This window comes from Pinus tabuliformis, chromosome 7 (assembly GCF_031772625.1).
Source record: "Pinus tabuliformis cultivar Carrire ecotype Pingquan chromosome 7, CPIR1, whole genome shotgun sequence".
Classification (NCBI taxonomy): Eukaryota; Viridiplantae; Streptophyta; class Pinopsida; order Pinales; family Pinaceae; genus Pinus; species Pinus tabuliformis.
This window is the reverse complement of record NC_142293.1, coordinates 931,252,751-931,258,255: the sequence shown is the minus strand read 5'-3', so window position 1 is coordinate 931,258,255 and position 5,505 is coordinate 931,252,751. Positions and strand designations below refer to the sequence as shown.

Sequence of the window (5,505 nt, the reverse complement as noted above, 5' to 3'; positions counted from 1 at the left end):
TTCCCATATTGTGGCTGAATGTAAATTATTGATTATAGTATTATATGTTGATGATTTAATTCTAATAGGTGATGAGAAGCTAGTAAAATATTTCAAAGAGGATCTTGCAAGAGAATTTGAGATGAAGGACCTGTGGCTCATGCATTCTTTCCTTGGTATGGAAGTATGTCAAGGAGATGAGGAATTGTTTGTCTCTTAGGGCAAGTATGTCAAGGAGATGTTGGAGAAGTTCCACATGGAGACAATCAAACCCATGGAGGCTCCTCTAGTAGGGAATTGGAGGAAGGAAGATTCTACTTTAGGTGAAGTAGTAGAGGCTACAATTTACTGGAAACTTGTGGGTTCATTTATGTACTTGGTGAACACACGACCGAACATGTGTTTTGCACTTAACCAACTCAGTGAAGCAAAGGTTAAGCCAACCAGACTCTATTGGAAGGAAGTTAAACATGTGTTGAGATACCTCAGAGGCACCACTCAATTTGGTCTTTGGTACAGATGGATAAAGGGAGTGAAGCTTCAAGGATTCATTGATGCATATTGCATAGGGAGTGAATCAGATAGGAAGAGCACATAAAAGGAAATATCCAGTATTGGGTCAGCAACAGTTTTCTAGTACAACATGAAGAAGATATCGTTACACTTAGTTTAGTAGAATCATAGTACATGGTTGCTAGTCAAGCAACTTACAAGGTTGTCTGGATGAGGAAGACCATTATTGGGTTATTTGGTCAGCAGATGGATCCTACAGTGATTCATTGTGACAACCATAGTTGTATTAAACTCTTTGAGAATCTAGTTTTTCATTATCGGTCCAAGTATATCGACATCTGGTATCACCATCTTAGAGATTGTGTGTAGAGGAAAATCATGTTGTTAGAGTACATTCCTACAGAGAAACAGAATGTGGATATCTTGACTAAGGAACCGTCAAGAGGAAAATTCAAGTTCCATAGACACAGGATTGGGGTATCTGATAATCCCTTTCTTGTTGAGAGGGAGTGTTGAAAATGCCACAAAAATATCTTGATTTAATTTTCCATTGAATTAAATTAGGAGAAAAATTGTAATTCCACATCACAAGACAACTTGTATGAGTTAACTAAGTTAATTTGACTTAGTTGGTTCAGTTAATTTGAGTTGAGGGTCTAACTTGATTCATGTAGAGTGGATCCTACTTTATAGGAGCCCTGGTTGAGTTTTTTTTTTAGTTGTAGTTAATTAATTCAGTTTAACTAAGTTAAAGTCAGTTAAACTAGTTCCAAATGTTGGAGGAATTGGTAGGAGGTCTACCAATGGGGTACAACTTCAGTGTTCAACCAATTAGCTGATAATTCAGCCATAAATAACTCATGCATGTGTGATCTACGAGTTACCCAGTTGAGATTGGAGTTCAAGGGCAGTGTACTATCAGCTGTCTAATCATCAAAATTATATAAGTGGTGCTTTCAGTCAAAGGAAGACCTATGATGGATTGCATAATTGCAATAGAGGAATTTCCCTAATTAATAGGGCTAATTCCCAAGGAAACAACGCAAGGAAATAGGGACTTGGGAAAGAAAACATTTGGTTAAGTATTGGCTAAGGCTTGTCTAGGAAGCTGTAAGACAGATAGAGATAATGCAGAGGTTATGCAAGCTTGAACCAAGCATTGTAATCTTCTCATATTTTTTGACTAATGCAATATATAGATAGCAGGGGATTTTAGTTGTGGCTTTCCCCAGGAAAACATTGTGTAATTTTTTGATTGAATTATTTCTCTTGTATGCTTCGTGATTTTCCGATCGTTAATTTTTTTTGCAGTTGGTAGAGTAGATTCAAGTCTATTTTTTTAGTAAATTATAATTAGCACTTTCAATTTGCAAGGAATTTCTACAAAATCACCTTCACTATTCATACTGCATCCAAAGGCATCCATAGTTGGCATAAAACGGTGGTAAGCCTGACAGTAGGTGTAACTACCTAGCCTTAGAAAGCTAAGTAAGCCCAACTGGGCTAGGACAATTCCGGAAGCCTCTAACTACAACAAGGTATAGTCTAGGTTCAGTAAAACCATGGTAAGAATATAATTCGACAATGCTTGACAAGGTCCCATACAAGAAAGTAGGGTCTTCATAAAATGGCAATAAATTCGGTAGTGGTAGCAGTAGTCTGCACAACTATTTTCACATCTCCTGGATTCCATTCGAGTGGGCGAAAATGACAAAAACAAAAGCAGAAAAAAATCAGATGAATTTGGTTATGCGCTAGAAATAAGTAAGACTAGTTCAAGAGCAGTTTCTGACCGTACTCAAAGGTACAGAGCCTGAACTTGAACCCAGAGTAGATTAATCAGATGAACAGATCGATGATTCTGAATTAAGTGCTTTATGATTCTATCCCATCCAAACTGCTTCTTCCACACCATTTTCGCTGTTATTCTCTCCACTCAAAGTGCTCTAAGTTGTAAGATAGCTAAATGTCATAGGTCCATTGAATCTAACAAAGACGTATCATCTCACGAATCTCTTCTGTCGGAATAAGGCTGAGAAGAACTGAGAGAAGGGAGAAGAAAGGTACACCAAAGCCATAAGTTCAATCTCCAGCCATCTCTCTTCACACAACGATCAGATCCTTCAGTGGCCTCTCCTCCAAGTATTCCAAGTATTCCAACTGTCAAACCACATTCAAAAAGAGATGAACAACTCTCTAAATTCCATGCCCTTAAATCTAGTAAAACCCCAACTATCGTTGAGGAATCGAACATATGAAGAAACAGAAGAGAGCATTTATATATCCCTAATCTTCCTTGAGAAACAGAGTGATTTTAGTTCCTCTCCATAGGGGCTCACCATTCACATATCTTGTGACAGTAAATGACCCCCCAGCCTGAGATTCCCTAATGTATTGTTCGTCATCATTGTGCTTGGTGGTAACAATCACTTTCTCTGCCACAAGGTAAGATGAATAGAATCCAACACCGAACTCACCGATCATGCTCACATCCACCTCGGCTTGCAAAGCCTCCATGAACTCTTTCGTCCTTGATCTTGCAATTGTTCCCAAATTGTTCACCAAGTCTACGGATTCCATTGCATACCATAAGAATTCAAACATAAAAACCTGAATAGAATCCAACACTGAACTAACCGATCATGCTCACATCTGCCCTAGCTTGCAAAGCCTCCATGAACTTTTTCGTCACTGATCTTGCAATTTTTCTAAAATTGTTCACCAAGTCTACGGATTCCATTGCATATCATAAGAATTCAAATAGAAAAACCACTATAATCTTATCTAAAGATTGATTATATTTCATTCAAATCATGAGAATCAAATGACTGGAGAACTCACCGGCTTTGGTCATGCCTATTCCACTGTCAATAATAGTGAGGCACTTGTTTGCCTTCTTGGGAACAATCCGAATGAAAAGCTCCGCCTGAGCATCCAACTTGCTCTTATTCATTAGCCCTTTGAACCGAATCTTGTCCAGAGCCTACATCCGATTCAAATTCCATAAACATCAAACAATACTTAAGCATATATAACCTTATTTATTCTCCCTGTAGTAGGCCCACCTAATTATCTGACGAATATATGAGAACTCAAAAATTGATAAATATTTTCTTACTTACATCAGATGAATTGCTGATGAGCTCTCTGAGGAAAATCTCCTTGTTACTGTAAAAAGTGTTGATAATGAGGCTAAGTAACTGATTAATTTCAGCCTAGAAAGCAAAAGTCTCCACGTCGCTGGTCTCCATGCTGACATCCACCATTGATATTCCAATCAACTAAAACAGGGAACCCAATAACCAACAATAGGATTCCAAAGTCCTCCAAAGCCTAAACCTAGACTAGACACAAAATTCTTTGGATCAAATATCCAGAAACTCGATAGATATCAAAATCCTTAGTGTGTGCACAACTTTAAGAGAGCGTATCAATGTGCATAGAAATGGCTTCTTTGAATCTTCTTGCGTGTAACCCTTAACAACCAATTTAAATGATAGGGTTGTTGAAACTAGAAGAGAGAGGTGGTGCTTGGATGTCTCTAGAAGCATTAGGATAATGTCAAGGTTTTTGGATAGTTCTTGCTACAATGAACTTGATCACTCATCAATAGTATTCTGAGGCGACCCCGACAAATTTATGGTGGCTCTGTTGTTCGGAAAATTCATGGTGGCTCCGTTGTTCTGCCCCGCGAGCGTAATGATTCGAATGCCTGCCTAGCAAATTCATGGTGGCTCCATTGTTTTGCCCCGCGAGCGTAATGATTTGAATGCTTGCCTAGCAAATTCATGGTGGCTCCATTGTTTTTCCCCGCGAGCGTAATGATTCGAATGCCTGCCCCTTCCTCAACTTGCCCGACTTCATCATTCTTCTCGGCTTCCTGATTCTGATTATTACATCAACGTGTGTAATACATGCAGGTGGGTCCATGGTAGTTGCGTATCCGAATGGTTGCCATGGGTGCCAAGTGATATTTATTTTTCCCTTAGGCAGGGACTAGCAGCCACACTGCTATTCATCTTGTTAATATATATATATATATATATATATATATATATATATATATATACACAAAGCTTTAGATTGATTTATTCTTTTATATATAGACACATTAATTTCGTATTTAGTATTTTGATTGGTCAACAATTTTAAAATTATAAATGATTTTTGTTTTTCAAGGAAATACTCAGGTAAATTTATTTGAAGGGATCAAATCTGATTGACTTATTAGTAGAACCTAACCTCAAAGGCATCAAGGAGAGTTGACCCTATGACTTCCCATTAACAAAGTGCTTTAGCTACGAGAATTCGACTAATTAAAGTAACCCTCAAAACTTATAAGTATTTTTCATAACTATAATGGATATAGCTTTATCTAATATTTTTAGTATTCACTGATTATATCCAATATAATATTCTATATTTTCTTTTTGTGATTATGACTATATATATATATGAATGATTGTTTTGATAATAAGTAAATTTATATTAATATAGTAAGTTAATATTAAATTTTTATTTACATAATTTTAAAGTTTTTAATATTATAATATTTTTATATATTTATAATATAATAAATAATTATAGTTGTAGATTAATTCAGTTAGTTAAGTCCTTGTTATTAAAGCACTTTTCCTATGGAGAAGTCATGGGTTCAATTTTCTCAACATCATTGGGTCAAGCTCTATAATTGAGCTGATACAAAGTGATAATATAATAGTCACCAATTTTCAAAATCCGTAATATATATCACCAATCTCTCTCATATATATATATATATATATAATATTTGTTAAGATCCTCTATATATCCATTTTTTTTTTTTTCGAAGAAAAAAGCCAAACTTTTCTATTAGTAAAATATAAAAGTTACAATCAGATGAGTGAACATTCAGCAGAATTCTGCTTGAGGCAGAGAGATAACAATCCTCCTCTGTGATGCCATCAAAACATGTCTTTACCAAAAACTAAAAGTTCTCCTGAACTCGGCCTGAACAACCATACCAAAAAATAT

The 5,505-nt window shown here is 36.2% G+C and overlaps 1 pseudogene; it reads right to left on the bottom strand.

The window, feature by feature from the left end:
• Nucleotides 1-2,595: 2,595 nt before the first annotated feature.
• LOC149250699 (heat shock protein 90-1-like) lies at nucleotides 2,596-3,758 on the bottom strand (annotated as a pseudogene).
• Nucleotides 3,759-5,505: the final 1,747 nt, after the last annotated feature.